The 20,000-nt window shown below is 45.3% G+C and overlaps 2 pseudogenes; one reads left to right on the forward strand and one right to left on the reverse strand.

Annotated features, from left to right (window-relative positions):
* Positions 1 to 6,500: 6,500 nt before the first annotated feature.
* LOC135114322 (histone H4-like) lies at positions 6,501 to 6,876 on the forward strand (annotated as a pseudogene).
* Positions 6,877 to 14,728: 7,852 nt separating this feature from the next.
* LOC135114430 (histone H3-like) overlaps positions 14,729 to 20,000 on the reverse strand; it is a 12,625-nt pseudogene continuing 7,353 nt past the window's right edge.

Here is a 20,000-nt window from a genome sequence, read left to right on the forward strand (position 1 = left end):
TATATATATATATACATAAACCATACTGGAAGAGCAAGGAGTTAGTGTTAATAAATATATTTGTTTTTTCTTCCAACTAGAAGAGGGGAAACTGGTTATGCTACCAAATGGAAGATAGTTTCTGAAAATTAGAATATGAATTCAGTTGAAACATTACTTGATACTGAATTAATCTTGCGCATGCCTACAAGAAAAAAAGTCAGGGGAGAAGGTATATTATCTCGGCATGCCTTAGCGCGCCGGAAAATCTTGTAACTCCTCCACCTTTATATTGAGTTTTATTCACATTTGTGCTTGTGTATGTGAATTTAGTCATAAGTGTGCAGTTGCAGGGTCAACACTGAAACAGAAAACCTATGCATATGACCCGATAATGTTAAATTAAGTGAGAAAAACAGGGAAAATAGTAATTTACTACACGCACGACCGCTCTGGCTCAATATATACCGCGCGACAAAAATTTTGAGGCGTGGGCGGCGTCCGTTGCCGTGGCTGTTTTGGGCTTGGCTTGCTCGGTTGGTGGCGGACTCTCCTGCTTTCCCCGATAAGGACCTTGTCTCCCTTGCCATCTTAGAATGAATATAACACGTTAAAAAAAAAAAAAAAAAAATATGACCTTCCTAATTCAAATTGCGCCTGGGTTAAGCCCCAGTGACTATTTCTCCTATTACAATTCCCTTCTTATCACCCCCCTATTCTTCCCACTATCCCCACTTCTCCCTCCCCATCTTTTCTCTCTTTGTTATGTTATGTTATGTTATTTTGAGGCACACACTTCCTCCAACTTTGGTAGCAGAAGGTTCTCCCAGCTCCAGCTCCCAGCAGCAGCTAACCAACCAGCAGCCAACTTTGAAGGAAGAAGGTCCGCCTTACACTGAGCCGCCGAGTTACAAGCTCCGCCCCCCGGGTCCGGAAGGAACCAAAAGGCGCCCAGCTCCGCTCCTGCTCTCACTCCTGCGTCCTTTAAAAGGCCGGCAGGAAGCAAGGCGCACACACTCGCCTACGAGCCGCCTAGAAAGGAGCATTTTCGCTTCCAACGACTCTACAAAAAAAAAAAAGGCTTTGGCCTGCTAGACAAAAAAGAATACCGATAGACAACCCGGCAGTCACTTCGAGGAGCCGCGGTCTTCCCTACGTTCCCTGTGGAGAGAGCCTCACCTAAGGGTATCGCTGGAAGATCGCAGTAACTCACTGGTATAAGTGACTTTTGCCAACTGTTCCTCCTACTCCACCTTTCTTTTCTTCGTACCGGCGACAGAGTCAGGATCGGGCCTTAGGCAAGCCCGCTCCGCGCTCTTTAGCCACCGGGGCCTCTAGTGTTGGCTAGAGCAGCCTAGAGACACCCCGGGAGCGTACAATCCCTACCTCAGGGCTAGATATTCAGGGTCTCCTCTCTCCATCTAGGATCCCCCTCGGGATATAGGTTCTAGGGCGACAGGAAACAACAATAGGTTGTTTATAGGCCACTCGTGGTTGTAGCACCCTAAAGGCTGTAGCGCCAAAAGGCTGTAGCGCCACTCACGCCTAATAAAATGCATAAACTGTGAAGGGGAACACACAGCGGTCTCCTTTAAATGTCCCATAAAACGTGAGAGTCAGCAACAACAAAACTCTCCAAAACCTACCCCAATTACAACTACCTATGCACAAGCCACCACACCCAATACTTCCACACAAACTACTTCTAACACAAACACAAACTCAGAGAAACTTCTGTTTGCAGAAATTATCATAAAATATTCAATTCAGACCTCTTTTGGCGACTTAAAAAAGCAAGCTGAAACCATGAATTCCCTGCTTGAGTATAACGGTTGCCCCACAATAAAGCTTCCACCAAACTTCCAACAAACCAACCAACAACACTTTAAACAACATTTCCAACAAAACGAAGAGATACACACTCCAACACCCCCACTTCAGCAACCCGAACTTACCACACCCAACGACACCAGTTCCCTCTCACCTAGGGACATGGGCTCCGAAGAAGACCCAGCTTCTGGGGAATCGCAGCCCCAGAAGTCCCATCCAACACAATCCACTCCTACCACTACCATTACCAGTGCCATTACTTCTACCAACACAACCAACAACACCACAAAAAAGACTGACACAAAACGCCTGCTCACAAACCAACCCCAACCTTCACCCCCATCTACACGAACCGCATTTAAGGGTAGGAAAAACACCTAACACACTCAACAATGATCACAGTAGTACAACTAAACTGTCACGGTTTCTGGAATAACAGACACCTTATCTCATAAGCAATTCGATATATCGATCCAGACATCGTCCTTCTGAACCACACAGGCACACCTCTTAAACCCATCAAACTTTACGGATACAACACACGCTACACAACAGGTACGCGCCATGATGGCGTAGCTATCATGGTAAAATGTACCATCAAACACATCCACATAACCGACTGGCCTTCAGCTCACTTCCTGGCCACCAAGATCGAAACACAAAACGGGCAATTTCTAATCGCCACAACGTACAGCAGACCGGATACTGGGCTCCCTCTCACCAGCCTCAACAATCTCTTCAACCTTAATGACCTTAATTCCTTAATTCAGACCTTAATGCCAGTCACACAGCATTTCGACATAACAAGAACAACCAACACGGACACGAACTTCTGCAACTCACACAACTAAAACGCCTCCGTTTCCTTGGCCCTGACTTTCCTACCTGCTATACCCACAATGGGAATGGCAGGCCGGATCTCATTCTCTCCAATCGGCAGTCCCTACCTTTCCACCACCACATCTCCCACGGACCCCTCTGTGGTTCAGACCACGTTCCCATAATCCTAAAAATATCCTCCAACCCCATATCTATCCCATCCCCACCTGTCCCCGACTACCGCTCCGCCGATTGGGAGGGATTCAGGGAAACACTTACAGATCTACACCGACCAACACAGCTCGAAGGCCAACCATATACAGAAATAGACAGCGCCCTAGAGAAACTACACAGTGACATCCTGACATCATCCAACAGACACACCCCAAAGAAACAACAATTCACATAGACATCAGACCCTCCATAAAAACACAACGACTACTAGTGTGCTACAGAACACGCTTTTTAAAAAACATGAACAGCCTCATTCCCATCTACAGAGACCTCTGCACCCTTCGCACACACATACTAAATAGCCTACAGGATGATCACAGCGCTCACTGGAGGACTCTAGTCTCCCGTATGGACGGAGCTCGCTGTAGAAACCCTACTCAGTTCTGGCACATGGTGCACAAGCTGAAGGGATGCCAGCGGGAAAGATTCGAGTACCTCCTAGTGAACGGTGATCGAGTCACCAACCCAGACCAGGTCACCAACACCTTCCAGACACACTGGCGTAACTCCTTCCAACCACACCCTCTCCCTCTTCATGAGCCCAGTATTGCCCACATACACCATATCACCGATATTGTGCGCCAAAACCTAGCAAACACACTACCACATAACATTATACACTTAACACGACTAGACCCACAACACCCTCTCATCACACCCATTGAGGAGGAAGATGTCGCCAGGTTGCTCAGGCACACTCCGCGGCGAGCCCCCGGCCCCTCAGGAGTCACCTGGCCAATGGTGCGGAGCCTTCCTCCAGAAATCATATCCAGCCTGACAAAAATATTCAATGCTTGCCTCGCCTCTGGATACTTCCCAAAGGCTTTTAAAATTTCAAACATCACCCTAATTGCCAAGCCCGAAAAAAACTCTCACTTACCAGAAAACTATCGCCCCATAAGGCTCCTTGAAATTCTTGGAAAAACATTTGAGCGTCTAATCAATTTAAGATTGAGAGCGTTCCTCGAAGGTAACGGATTGCTGGCACCACAGCAGTTTGGTTTCCGGAGGAACGCCTCAACTGAGGACGCACTTAACAGCATAGTAGCCTACCTAAATTTCAACAAGCCATATTACAAGACAGCCCTCGTGACAAAAGATGTCAAAAAAGCTTTTGACACCGTTTGGCACACCAGTTTAAAATACAAAATTTGTAATAACTTCAATCTCCCTTTTTTAACACAACGCATCTTGTGTAATTTTCTGGAAGAGAGACAGACAAGAATCCGCCACCAGGGCAACTTTTCGACATTTTTTACCCCCCAGGCTGGAGTCCCACAAGGCTCCGTACTCTCCCCAACCCTTTTTAACATGTACACAGCTGACCTACCCCTCCCAGCCCACAATGACTCACTAACTATTCAATACGCGGACGATGTAACGCAATTGGCCCGTGCCAGGTCGTTAGATCTCCTAACCGACAAAATTCAACGGGAACTGATAGCGACTAGCCTATAGGAGATGAAATGGCGAATTCTCTCCCATCCCGAAAAATCAAAAGTCACTTATTTCAACATTAAATGAAGTCAGCCCCGCCAAATCTCACTAAACAGAATTGATCCAATCCCCACCCCAATTCCCATCAGTAACAACAACAAAGTAACTTCAATATACATATAAAACAAAAAGCAACCATAGCCGCCATTGCCCTGAGCAGCCTGGAAAGATTTCGCGACAGCAGTACAAAAACAAAACTTCACCTCTACAAAGCTTTCATTCTCCCTCTCTTAACCTACTGCCCTCTTGCCCTCTCTCTCTCTGCTCCCTCCAACCTCTCTAAACTTCAGAAGGTTCAAAACCGAGCAATTCGTTTCGCTCTTGGGACGAAATGGTTCGACTTCCGAACCTCTCTCTCCATTCACGAGGAGTCCAACATCCCCCCTCTTAACATAACACTCCACAATAGAATCGAAAAACAACTAAGCTCCTTCTCTGACAGACACACAATCACATACAATTTCATTACCAACCTCCCCCCAGCTTTCCGTCACCTGCCGCACTGCAATCTCCTTGATCCTCCCACTGTGCCTCCTGAACCTGTCTTCTAATAATGGACTCCTCCTTTCTTCCCTTCACTATCTCCTTTCTCTGTACCACTCATGGTGTCTGAGTGGCATCATCGTCGTTCTCTCATTCACGTCGGTGGGCCCGAGTGCCAACACCTAGTGGTTTTTTCATATTTTTTGTCTTATGGTTTTGTATTCACATTTTTGTTTTTATGCATTTATTTTTCTGTCTCGCAGCCTAGGTTTTAAGGTGGCACCGGACAGCTCCTGGGAAAGGGACGCGACAAAAAACACCGCCATTAACATACCACGCCTCTGACCGAAGGAGTGGGGTCGTGTGCCAACACCTAGTGGTTTTTTCATATTTTTTGTCTTAGGGCTTTGTATTCATATTTTTGTTTTTTATACATTATTTTCTTGCCTCGCACCCTAGGTTTTAAGGGGGCACCGGACCACTTCCAGAGAGACGGGGATAGCACGAACCGCACTCCTCCCACTGACGTCACGGCAATGGGGCCTCCGGCCGTCGGCATGACGTTCCGGTAGCGGTACCCCCCGAGGCAGTTAAGGAGCGGCCAGTACTGATGATGGGGACGGTAACCACACCATTCAGTGGAAGCCACTTCACCCCCCACACAGAGGTAGTCGGGTGCGGCAAGGGCTGGGCAGGAAGGTAGTCAAGAGATGGTGGGGCGGGGCCCTGGAAGCATCCATGCAGGAATCCCCATTCACCCCCCGCCACCAGCGACTTACCGCGTGCAAGCAGATGGTATTAGATTTGACCCCTCGTTGCGGTGAGGGAGCCTTTTCGAGCCTCTGTCATTGCACATCCTACCATCACGTCAATCATTATCACAAACCATCCTCATCCTCCCCATGCATACTCGTATAATATCACGACATTTTTTATATTTGCTTTTTTTTAGCAGGTTGGCCTTTTTGCAGGACGAGTCACAGGACACGAGAAGAAAGGACCGACACCGCTTTTTCATCCACCATATTACATCACACAATAAATATCCCGGCCATCACCAAATCACTCTACTACTATCCGTGGTTCGGAACCCACGTAAAACTGTAGGTCCCTCCGCTATACGGATGTACTTCTTCCTCTGTCCTTCTTTGAACCAATAAAAAGCTTAAAAAAAAAACTTTTTACTCTGACTGTGCTTCACTCCTCTTTCACATCCTGATGGTGCAGGCTCTGAATAGTCTGGCCCCTAACTTGTGCATGGTTTGGCCAGAGGTTTTGGGTGCGTGGGCGGCGTCCGTGGCTGTGGCTGTGTTGGGCTGGGCTTGCTCGGTTGGTGGCTGACTCTCCTGCTTTCCCCGATAAGGACCTTGTCTCCCTTGCCATCTTAGAATGAATATAACACGTTAAAAAAAAAAAAAAAAAAAAAAAAAAAAAAAAAAAAAAATGTCCTTTCATAATTCAAATTGCGCCTGGGTTAAGCCCCAGTGACTATTTCTCCTACTACAATTCCCTTCTTATCACCCCCCTTTTCTTCCCACTATCCCCACTTCTCCCTCCTCATCTTTTCTCTCTTTGTTATGTTTTTTATGTTATTTTGAGGCACATTCGTGAGCTTCCTGTTAGACCGTTCGGACGTCGTACTAGCAGCTCTCATCACCATGACTGGCCGCGGCAAGGGAGGCAAGGGTCTTGGAAAGGGAGGCGCCTGCGTCACCGTAAGGTTCTGCGTGATAACATCCAAGGAATCACCAAGCCTGCTATCCGTCGTCTAGCTCGCCGAGGTGGCGTCAAGCGCATCTCTGGTCTCATCTACGAGGAGACTCGTGGGGTGCTCAAGGTGTTCCTTGAGAACGTTATCAGGGATGCTGTCACCTATACCGAGCACGCCAAGCGTAAGACCGTTACTGCCATGGACGTTGTCTACGCCCTCAAGCGTCAGGGCCGTACCCTGTACGGATTTGGTGGTTAAATCGCTCCATTATTGAGATGGTGCCAGCTATTCAGCTTGCATTATCATCATTGAATAACATCATCTCCCAGACCTTTTTAAGGTCCACAAACATGAAAAGAAAGAAGGACCATAGACTACTATTATTACTACTACTTTCTCATAACCATGTTCACTATCACTATCTGAGCTAAGAAAAGAAACCATTATTATTTATAACCATCTTTCTCACTTCATCAGGTCTTCTCCAAGTATCATTATTATTATTATTATTATCATTATTATTATTATTATTATTATTATTATTATTATTATTATTATTATTATTATTATTATTATTATTATCATTGACTTATTTCAATGATCACGCCCCTCATCGTTCTCAGTTTCTCATAAAACAAAATATACATTGAGATGAAGAAGACGCTCAACATTATCACAATAGGCAACACATCTAATCAACTCTCCACTGTGACACACAGCAGGTACATTAGTAGAAATATAGTATACTCGTACATATTTATTCTCGGTCACTTGCGTGCCTGACTAAATAATAATAATAATAATAACAAATAACTAACTCGAAAATAAATACACTACTTGCTTATTATTGATATACCAGTATAGTCTACACAACTCTCTAGATGTTTGAACGTGTGGCTCCGAAGAGGAGCCGGATTGATGGTGATATTGGCTGAAGGGGAGGGAGGCCCTTTATTTACTTCTTCTCAGTCTTCTTGGGAAGGAGCACGGCCTGAATGTTGGGCAGCACGCCACCCTGTGCAATGGTGACTCCGGAGAGGAGCTTGTTAAGTTCCTCGTCGTTGCGGATGGCCAGCTGCAGGTGACGTGGAATGATGCGAGTCTTCTTGTTGTCACGGGCGGCATTGCCGGCAAGCTCAAGGACTTCAGCAGCCAGGTACTCCATAACTGCCACAAGGTACACGGGGGCACCAGCACCCACGCGCTCGGCGTAGTTGCCTTTCCTTAGAAGGCGATGAATCCTGCCGACCGGGAACTGGAGTCCAGCACGACTGGAACGGGACTTTGACTTTCCCTTCACCTTTCCTCCCTTGCCGCGTCCAGACATGATAATGGATGTTGTGGTAGTAGTAGTAGTAGTTGTTGTTGTTGGTGATAAATGAGGAGCGCGAGTACTCTAACCTCGTCGGTAGCTCTGCGAGCAAGTAGTGAATTTTGGGAAAAACGGCTATATATACGCGAGATCAGATCGGCCCAGAGCGCGTCTGGACCAATCAGGACGCTCGCTGAGGTGGCGACTCTTGATCCTGAGTAGGCACGCTGATATATATACCACTTTTCAACTGAGAAAACGCACGACTCAGGATTGAGCAGTAAGGACGTGCTCCTTCCCATCTCCAAGAAGACGCCGCTGAAGAGGCAGAAGACATCGAAGAAACCCTAGAAAAAGCCCTGAAGAGTCTAAATAGGTTGCCAAGAGCGCCGCCTTCTCCAGCAGGACATCTAAGGGCAAGACGAATCGTCTCCGGGCGACTCTGGCCCCTCCAAGGGCGTCTACGACAGGAGAAAACAGGGCAGCTCCAATAGGGAATCATTAGCAGGGGTTGCTGCACGCACCGCGCCGCTACCCTGCACTGGCCAAAATCATACTTACCTGGCACAGGAGACACCCGAAAAAGAAGGAAACTTCCTTTTCCTTGGCCTTTATCGCATCGCTTCCACCGGTGCTCCCTCGGCACCCAGGCCCCCATCATCCACTTCTGTAACCACACAGTGCCAGGCAATTGCCCTCTCCACTCCAGTGCCACTCCAGTGCCAGCGTGCCACAAGGATGAGCTACAAGTGCCAGTGCCAGCAACAGTCTACACACTCACCAAGCGAAGACCAGGCCTCCACAAACAACTCAACGCAGCAGTGAGAAGTCTCCAGAAGTGTTCTCAACCACTACACTGCCAGGCGATAACCCCTTCCCCTCCTTCCCACCACAGTGCCCAGGATGTACTCCCCTCTCCCCCCCCCCATTCCCAGTGCCCAGGAATAATCCCCTTCACCCCACAGTGACGTTCTCCCGAGTGCCGTGATGTGCTACCCACCCTTCTACAGTGCCCAGGATTAATCCCCCAGTGCCCAGGAATACTACCCCTACCCCCCACAACCCCACAGTGTCTCAGTGACGTGTTCCATAGTGCCGCGATGTCCTTCCCGCTCCTCCACAGTGACCAGGATTGAACTCCCTGTCCCAGTGTGCCCTCTTACCCTCCCCTTCCCCACCCCCAACCTCCCACCCTCCCACCCCTACCCTCCCACCCCCACCCTCCCTACACTCCCACCCCCACCCCCACCCCAACCCCCCCACCCCCCACCCCCCCTCGTCCCAGTGTTTCCGCCCTAGTGTTCCCTGTCCTGTGACCCTCAGTGACCCTCAGTGCCACCCCCTTCACCGCGCGGAGAAATGCTTGGCCCTGGATAAGGCACTACTTAGCAGCAATGACTCGGGTGCGAATAAAGCATGCCCGGGCCAATGACCTCGCCACTCGGCGAAGGCTCCTGCATATTCTGGCCCCAGAGGTGAAGATTACCCGTCTGATCCCAGCACGTGATGCCATAATTGTGATCACAGGATCAATGCAAGATGCTGACTTAATCTTCAGCTCTGGGAAACATGAGAAACTCACCGAGGATGGCTTCAGCGCACTCATGCCCCCTACCCTTCGGGCTCAACGATCGGTGGTCTGCACTAGACTGGACGATCTTGTGTACGAGCATGATGCAAACGAAATCCTGGACGAAGTCGAAAAGGAACAGAGTTGGGCAAAAGTCCAAGAAGTTTACAAGTTCCCACGCTCCAAGAATGTCAAGATCACCTTCGAGACGAGTGACATGGCCAAGAAAGCTACTGAAACGGGACTGTTGATGTTCTGCATGTCTATCCCCCCATCCCAAGTGCACCAAGAAGAGTACATAGAGCTCATAACGTGTAACCGTTGTTATGCAGTGGAGGATCATGTTACAAGGCTCTGTAACAAACCCCAGGGGTACTCAATGTGCTCCAATTGTGCCAAGGAGGGGCATCAGCACTGGGAATGCAGAACCCAGGAACGAAGATGCATCAACTGTAACGAAGCACACCATGCGACGGCAATGAAATGCATGGTGAGGAAGCAAGCCCTCAGGGAAAAACAAAATAGCCTGAGACAGAAGAGGATACAAGGAGCAACTACAACCTATGCACAGGCTACAACCACTAATGGTATCCCTGACTCAACTGGCCAACACATGACCGGCTTAATGTGCCTCCTACATGCACATCTGGCCAATGTAGCAGAGCCAGGATCCTTCTAAAAAACTCTTTCCGAGAGCTTGGCAAAAAATGGGATCCCTGAGGTTAAACTTGCGCCTATCAAGAACACGGCAGCCCTTATCACAGCCCTGACTGCAGGAAAAAGTGCCCCCGTCCCTCCCCAGAGAAGTGTCGTCGAACAAGAACAGGCAGTCACAGCCGAAAGAATTAGCGCGGAAAACACACTCCAGGTACAGGAAGACTCAGACGGGGACTCCACATCTCCAGCAGGAAGTGACAGCGAGGACGACCACTCGGACGAGGAAGTTAATGGACTGGAGGTTGTCATCGTAAAGAAAAACACCGACATGTGGCCCCGAACTCGCACCTTCCCCCATATGGAAAGAGGGGTAAGGGAAGGACGCTACAAGATCCGTCATAACCTCAGTGCCAGTGACTACGACCTTGTTATAGATCGCCTCAGGAAAATGGACCGCCCTGTGGATCACCTCCTCACTTCAGTACGGGACGCAGTCTTCGATACCATGCCATCTGGACCCTTCACCTCTTCAGAGCCATCACTCAAGAAGAGGAGAGGAAGGAAGAAGAAGACCCAGACAGCATAATGCAGCGACTCAAGGTAATCCAGCACAATGTATTACACTGGACGACTCGTAAGTACGACTTATGTAACACTTACCGACAGTTTGACCCGGACGTCATACTAATTAACGGACACGGACTACCAGACGAAAACAGACTTAGGATTCCTGGATTTCGAGTTCACCAGATGAACTCTAGTGGTGAGCAAAATGATGGAGTGGCGATAGCAGTCAGATGCTCGCTCACTCACAGAATTCAGGATGACTTTCTTTCTGACACCTTAGCTGTTGACATAGAGACATTCGATGGGACCTTGACAATTGCAACTACATATTTACCTCCTAGACGACAGTACATCCCCCACCCCGATTTCATGAGACTCATACGTAGGCAGACACCGATGCTTTTCGCAGGAGACTTGAACGCCTGACACCAGACACTAGGGTATGGTACTACGAATCAGGTAGGCCGTGATCTCACGGACTATTTTAGACGACAAACCGCGAGACACATTGGCCCTAATTTTCCGACCTACTATGGACTTCTCTCCTCCACTTCACCTGACATTGTCTTCTCCAATCAAACCTTCCACTATGCTCATTCTCTCTCCCCTGGCCCGCTAACTAGTAGTGATCACATACCAATCATTATTGACATTTCAACTTCTCCTATTCTCACTCCGACCCCCCTTTCTTACTCCTTTCATAGGGTTGACTGGGACTCCTTTCAGGAGGACGAAAGCTTAGACATGACAGACGCAATTGACATCTCCCGAGCGAGTCTCGAGGAGATAGACACAGCACTAGCGGACTGGATGACAAAGGTAAAAGACACTGCGGACCGACACATACCAAAAACACAGTACAGACTAGAACCTGCCCCAAGACCGACTAGACAAACACAGATGACAAGGATACAATTCAATGCACTGCGACAAAGAGCACAACTTCATGGCTGGACGAACGACGACTATAGAAGATACGTTAGACTTAGACTTACGCTCCATGAATTAAGGAGAGACGAAGCCAGGCGACACTGGGGACGGACTCTGGAGGGTCTGGCTTCAAGGTGCAAGGAGCCCAGGAGGTTCTGGGCTCAGGTCAAACGCCTATCTGGACGAACAAAAGGACAAGACTCATACCTACTTGACAGGAACGGACAAAGACACTACAGTAATGTTGACAAAGCCAGACTATTTACTAGGAAATGGGAAACAGTTTTCCAAGACGACGACGAGGACTATGAGGACAATGACATGGTGCTGGATTACCTTGCAGTCCACAGACATCACACCACTCCGCACCAGGAAGCGGACCCCACGAGGCTGGCGGGTGACTCCCCACTCACCTGCTTCATCTCCCTAGAAGAGCTAAAAGCAGCCATTAGGTCAAGCAAGCCCACCTGCCCTGGCAGCAGTGGGATCAACAGGACAATTCTCGCCCACCTCCCACCTCCTGCTCTTGCTCGACTCCGGGACATCTTCAACTCTGCCCTGTCGGCAGGTTATTTTCCAGACGGGCTTAAAGAAGCGGAGATGAAGATGATAGCCAAGCCTGGCAAGGCTCTAACACAACCGGACAGCTATCGGCCCATCTCCCTCCTGGAGGTGCCAGGAAAAATGTTCGAGAGGGTCATTGGCAGGAGGCTGCGTGACCACCTGGATGAGGGACACCTGTACAACACGGCACAATATGGTTTCCGTCGGGGAAGAGGCACGACGCACGCCATAGCTGTGGCAACAGAGACTCTGGCACTCCACCAGGCACTGGGACATCGGTGCAACCTAGTACTCAGAGATGTAAGCAAGGCGTTCGACAAAGTGTGGCACTTGGGGCTTAAGTTCAAGGTGCTGCACTTGGGGCTCCCGGGCCCTGTCGAGCGCCTTCTCTGCGACTTTTTGGACGATAGGAGTGCCAGAGTGCGTGTCGGCACCTACAGCGGACCGCCCTTCCCGCTGCAGACAGGGGTGCCACAGGGAAGTGTCCTCTCCCCGACGCTATATACCATATTCACAGGAGACTGTCCTGCCTCCCAGGCAGGAATAAACGTCCAGTATGCGGACGACGTCTCCCAGGTAGTCTTCCATCCAGGAAGGTCGCGCCTGATGCTAAATGCGAGGACCGGGCGGGAAATTACGCGAGTCAGCACGTTCGAGGAAGAATGGAGAATAAGAACAAACATGGCTAAATTCTCAGTCATAGCACCAGCCACGCAGAACACTAAACTTCTGCTGGTCGATGAGGAAGCCGTCGAGTTCAGCCCCAGCGGGAAACTACTGGGCCTTCACGTCTCAGGGCGAGGGTACTCGGCCCACATCTCCCAGAGGGTGGAGAGGGGCAAGGCTGTCTTGGCCCTCCTCCGACGTTTTCGAGAGCTGGACAGCAAGGTCAAGCTCCACCTGGTCAAGACCATGGTGCTGCCTGTCCTAACGTACCCACCTGTCCCTCTACATGCCCTCACCCAGACTGCCCACCGCCGCCTCCAGAGAGTACAAAATGCTGCACTTCGGATTGCGGCTGGTGTCCGGTGGATGATTTCAAGAGCTCTGAATCCCTTCATATGGACTCAGACACCCCCCCGGTCAACATACGTCTACACCAACAAGCGGCACAGATGTGGCAGCGCATGGCCGAGGAGGACTGGGAGCAGTACCGGACCCTGAGACAGCTCCATAAAGCAGCGCCACAGTCGCAGCACTCATGGTTTCCCAGAAGCTTGTGGGCGCTGGAACGGACCCCTAACCCGGAACCACTTTATAAATAAGTCTATTATGTATTAATGTAAAAATGTATTATGTAAAAATTAAGTAATTTATTTCCCATTGTAAATAAACATCCTACATCATCTCACAATATAAATATGTTACTTTAAGGATATATACAATATGTAAAGAAATAAATACCCCCATATAAGCTTCAAACAACATGTAAACTTTCATATTAAATATAGTTTCTAATATGTATAATAATAGCAGGTCGGATCGCCCGGCAACTTTTGTACTTTGACTTATTTCTGTATCTCTTACTCTGTACTTCCCCCTCCCCCCTATTTTGTATCTCCCCCAACTTTACTCAATAAACTTTGAAACTTTGAAACTTTGAAAACGCACACTCGTTCTCACAGCAGTACGGCGACACTATGCCTCCCAAAGCATCAGGAAAGGCTGCCAAGAAAGCTGGCAAGGCACAGAAGGCCATTGCCAAGGGCGACAAGAAGAAGAAGCGCAGGAGGAAGGAGAGCTACTCCATCTACATCTACAAGGTGCTCAAGCAAGTCCACCCAGACACTGGCGTGTCCTCCAAGGCCATGTCAGTCATGAACTCGTTCGTGAATGACATTTTCGAGCGCATCGCTGCCGAGGCATCCCGCCTGGCACACTATAACAAGCGCTCCACCATCACCAGCCGGGAAATCCAGACCGCTGTCCGTCTTCTTCTGCCTGGTGAACTGGCAAAACACGCTGTTTCTGAAGGCACCAAGGCTGTTACCAAGTATACCTCCTCCAAGTAAACAGGCGGCCAGTATACTGCTGCCAGTATAAAATAATACCCGGCTCCATTGGAGCCACACTTGAAAAGGAAAAAAGATACGATATAGACAAATGCATTATTATTATAATTATTGTTATTATTATTAATATTATTATTATTATTATTTTTATTATTATTATTATTATTATTATTATTATTATTATCATTATTAATATTATTAATATTGTTGTTTTTATTATGATTATTATTATAATAATTATTGTATCATTATTATTATTATTATTATTATTATTATTATTATTATTATTATGCTTATTATTATCGTGATTATTATTCTGTGGAGATAAAGAAAAGATAAAAAAAAAAAATAGAGATAAAGAAAGATAAAAATTCTCCCAAGTGAAAGAGATATGGCCATGGAAGAGGAAATAATAATAATAATAATAATAAAAAAAAGGGGGAAGGATATTGAGTTGAAAGTCGAAAGTTAATTATTAACCTGATACTGAAAGATGGAAAATAAATATTTTCTTCCACAAAACCAAACAGATTGTCTATGAAAATTCTTTAATGAAAGAGATGTTTGGCCCTAAAAAGGGCCTAGATATTGCTGTTATGAAGATCATTCGTGGATGACTTCTTAGGCACGCTCGCCACGGATGCGACGAGCCAGTTGGATGTCCTTTGGCATGATAGTCACGCGCTTGGCATGGATGGCGCACAGGTTGGTATCCTCAAACAGACCCACGAGGTAAGCCTCGGAAGCTTCCTGGAGAGCCATGACAGCAGAGGACTGGAAGCGGAGGTCAGTCATGAAATCCTGAGCAATTTCACGCACCAGGCGCTGGAAAGGCAGTTTCCTGATAAGCAGCTCAGTGCTCTTCTGATAACGGCGGATCTCACGGAGAGCAACGGTTCCAGGCCTGTAACGGTGGGGTTTCTTGACACCTCCAGTGGCTGGAGCAGACTTGCGAGCTGCCTTTGTAGCAAGCTGCTTGCGGGGCGCCTTGCCACCAGTGGACTTGCGAGCCGTTTGCTTGGTACATGCCATAGTTGTGGTAACAACAACTCACAACGAACACTCAGCTGAGTCTGCCCGCGCTTCCCACAAAATCCCTTTATATATGAATCGGGTGGGCCCGACGACTCCAACCCTGCCTTGTGATTGGTCAGAAACGTCCAGTGAGGCTCATCGCCCACGCAGTCACGCATGAAAGATGTGATCATTATTGTTAGTCTAATTCATTTTTTTCTTATTCTTATTCTTATTCTTATTCTTTCTTCCCTCATTCATAACAAATCTTGGAAAATATACAGCAGAACTGACATGTCATTTAAAATTCTAAGACAATTAGCAAGAAAGTTGTGATATTCTTATTTTTTTCATTCTTTTTATTCTATTTTTTTCTTATTCTTGTCATAATTAATATTGTTATCTTTATTATTTTCATTTTTTTTTTATTATTCTTCCTTATCTTATTCTTATTTATCCTACTTTTAGAGAGATGAGGCTTGTGCGGTCACCCATCCAAGTTCTGCCCGGACCCCCTGCTTAACCTTGCTGATCCCGCCGTCAGCTGATTGGTCAAGAGCGGAGAACAAGGTGTTGGGAGGGCTTATTTCTCTTATTCTTATTCTTTCCTGTATTGTTGTTGCATTGTTGTGCTGAAAATGTTGGAAAATATGCACTAAAATTAACCCTTCATTCATAATTCTACGACAATTAGCAAGAGAGATATATTATTACTTTTTTCCCTTATTTTTGTTCTTTTTATTCTTAATCTTCTTATTTTTATTATAGTTGTTATTGTTATTTTATTATTTTCGTTTTTCGTTCATTCTCCTCATTCTTATTGCTATTTTTTTCTATTCTCAGAGAGATGAGGCTTTTGTGGTCACCCATCCAAGTTCTTCCCGGACCCCCTGCTTAACTGCGCTGATCCCGCCGTTAGCTAATTGGCCAAGACCGGAGAACTAGGTGTTGGGAGGCCTTCTTTCTATTATTCTTATTCTTTCTTCCCCCATTCATATCGTTGTATTGGAAATGTTGGAAAATATACAAAAGAATTCACCCTTCTATGACAATTAGGAAGAAAGACATGGGATGCTTTCTTTCTTTTTTTTTTATATTCCTTTATTGTAATTTTTCTTATTCTTGTTATAATAATTCTTACTGTTATCTTTATTACTTAAAATTTTCGTTCATTCTCCCTATTCTTATTCTTATTTTTTATTTATTTATTTTTTTTTCAGACTGATGAGGCTTGTGTAGTCACCCATCCAAGTATTGCCCGAAACCCCTGCGTAATCTCGACGATTTCATTTGACAATACCTATTTACTTATTTATTTATTATTATATTTATTTAAAAAAAAAAAAAAAGAAGAAAAGAAGATGAAGAATAAGGTATGTAATCGAAATACTCTCTCTATACTGTAGCAATAGTTTAGCTGGATGTGCTTGTATTGTCTCAAAAATACTTGCAATATCTGCAATTGTAACCTGCAGTGTCGGCATAATGCATAATTAAGCAATGAAAAGAAAAATTAATAAAAGAATAAATGAAAAAAAGAAAGAAAAAAGATACAATTAACAACTAAATATATTAGCTACCCCTCTACTTTCTTTATCACTGCAGAAAAATGGAAACATTTTAACGTAGACTTGTCAAAATTCAACTGAAATTAAGGGTTAAATAAGGATCGTCACCCCTTCCCCAGAGGATATTCATTGTCTTTGAATATATATATATATATATATATATATATATATATATATATATATATATATATATATATATATATATATATATATATATATATATATATATATATATATATATATATATATATATTCTTTTTATTTAAAGTCTTATTTACTCATGTTAATTCTTCTTCACTAAGAGACAGAGAGAGAGAGAGAGAGAGAGAGGTAACGTCCTTGAGGATAGCAGCTCGTCTACGCTCCGCTCAGTGATCAGCGTTAGAATGTAATTCCTCATTTCTTTAAAAAAAAAAAAAAAAAAAAAAAACAGAAACTTTATTTAGGGGGCTTGCTGGAAACAAACTACAATGGAGGAAAGAACAATATGTCTGCTATATGACCCACCCAGTTAAATTTTCAAGAAGCAAACGCAAGTTGGAAAATACGAGGAAGATAAATTTTCATTTATACACGTTTTATGGTAATTTCTGCCACGCCTTCCTCTATTCATCAAACGTCACTGACACTTATTCCCTTTATTTTTTACTTTACAGAATCTTTTGTAGGGCAAGACTCTAGAGGATATGTGCTTTCATAAGGTCTATAATGCTTTGCTTATCATAGAGACAAAAAAAAAATAATAATAATAAAAATATATTAATTAATTAATAAAAAAAATCAAAATAAATAGATATATAAATTAATTATTTATCAAATAAATTTCTATGCTTCACCTTTATAGCATTCGTATGAATGTCAAAACAAAACAAAAAAATATAAATATAAATATTAATATGAAAAAAAAAATTACTAAATATATGAAAAATAGCATTACTACTACTACTACTACTACTACTACTACTACTGCTACTACTACTACTATTTTTTTTTTTTTTTATGTAGGAAGGACACTGGCCTAGGGCAACAAAAATGTAATAAAAAAAATGCCCACTGAAATGCCAGTCCCATACAGGGGTCAAAGCAGTGGTCAAAAAATGATGAATAAGTGTCTTGAAACCTCCCTCTTGAAGGAATTCAAGTCATAGGAAGGTGGAAATACGGAAGCAGGCAGGGAGTTCCAGAGTTTACCAGAGAAAGGGATGAATGATTGAGAATACTAGTTAACTCTTGCGTTAGAAAAGTGGACAGAATAGAGGTGAGAGAAAGAAGAAAGTCTTGTGCAGCGAGGCCACGGAAGGAGGGGAGGCATGCAGTTAGCAAGATCAGAAGAGCAGTTAGCATGAAAATAGCGGTAGAAGACAGCTAGATATGCAACATTGCGGCGGTGAGAGAGAAGCTGAAGACAGTCAGTTAGAGGAAAGGAGTTGATGAGACGAAAAGCTTTTGATTCCACCCTGTCTAGAAAAGCAGTATGAGTGGAACCCCCCTCAGACATGTGAAGCATACTCCATACATGGACGGATAAGGCCCTTGTACAGAGTTAGCAGCTGGGGGGGTGAGAAAAACTGGCGGAGACGTCTCAGAACACCTAACTTCATAAAAGCTATTTTAGCTAGAGATGAGATGTGAAGTTTCCAGTTCAGATTATAAGTAAAGGACACACCGACGATGTTCAATGTAGAAGAGGGGGACAGTTGAGTGTCATTGAAGAAGAGGGGATAGTTGTCTGGAAGGTTGTGTCGAGTTGATAGATGGAGGAATTGATTTTTTGAGGCATTGAACAATATCAAGTTTGTTCTGCCCCAATGAGAAATTTTAGAAAGATCAGAAGTCAGGCGTTCTGTGGCTTCCCTGCGTGATATGTTTACCTCCTGAAGGGTTGGACGTCTATGAAAAGACGTGGAAAAGTGCAGGGTGGTATCTTCAGCGTAGGAGTGGATAGGACAAGAAGTTTGGTTTAGAAGATCATTAATGAATAATAAGAAGAGAGTGGGTGACAGGACAGAACCCTGAGGAACACCACTGTTAATTGATTTAGGAGAAGAACAGTGACCGTCTACCACAGCAGCAATAGAACGGTCAAAAAGGAAACTTGAGATGAAGTAAACAGAGAGAAGGAGAGAAACCGTAGGAGGGTAGTTTGGAAATCAAAGCTTTGTGCCAGACTCTATCAAAAGCTTTTGATAATTATGTCCAAGGCAACAGCAAAAGTTTCACCAAAATCTCTAAAAGAGGATGACCAAGACTCAGTAAGGAAAGCCAGAAGATCACCAGTAGAGCGGCCTTGACGGAACCCATACTGGCGATCAGATAGAAGGTTGTGGAGTGATAGATGTTTAAGAATCTTCCTGTTGAAGATAGATTCAAAAACTTTAGATAGGCAGGAAATTAAAGCAATAGGATGGTAGTTTGAGGGATTAGAACGGTCACCGTTTTTAGGAACAGGTTGAATGTAGGTAAACTTCCAGCAAGAAGGAAAGGTAGTGTTGACAGACAGAGCTGAAAGAATTTGAATAGGCAAGGTGCAAGCATGGAGGCATTGTTTCGGAGAACAATAGGAGGGACCCCATCCGGTCCATAAGCCTTCCGAGGGTTTAGGCCAGCGAGGGCATGGAAAACATCATTGCGAAGAATTTTAATAGGTGTCATGAAGTTGTCAGAGGGTGGAGGAGAGGGAGGAACAAGCCCAGAATCGTCCAATGTAGAATTTTTAGCAAAGGTTTGAGCAAAGATTTCAGCTTTAGAAATAGATGCGATAGCAGTGGTGCCATCTGGTTGAAATAGAGTAGGGAAAGAAGAAGCAGCAAAGTTATTGGAGATACTTTTTGGCTAGATGCCAGAAATCACGAAGGGAGTTAGAGAGAGAGAGAGAGAGAGAGAGAGAGAGAGAAAGAGAGAGAATGTGTGTGTGTGTATATGTGTCGGTTGGGTTGTGAAGGATGGGAAAAACCAGCAAGCCTCGGCTCCACTGACTGATCGATACTTGAATGTAATTCAAGTAAGGCGAAGTTAGGTTAGATTAGGTCAGGTCAGGTTAAGTTAGGTTAGGTTAGGTTAATTTAGGTTAGGTTGTTAGTGTTAGTTTAGGGTAGTTTAGGTGATGTTACGTTATGTTAGGTTAGGTTAGGTTAAGTTAGGTTATGTTAGGTTAGGTTAGGCCAGCTTTGCTTAATTTAGGTTAGGTTAATTTAGGATATTATAGGTGAGGTTCATTTAGGTGAAGTTTTTTCTACATTAGGTTAGGTAATGT

The sequence above is a fragment of the Scylla paramamosain genome, chromosome 27 (genome assembly GCF_035594125.1).
Source record: "Scylla paramamosain isolate STU-SP2022 chromosome 27, ASM3559412v1, whole genome shotgun sequence".
Lineage (NCBI taxonomy): Eukaryota > Metazoa > Arthropoda > Malacostraca > Decapoda > Portunidae > Scylla > Scylla paramamosain.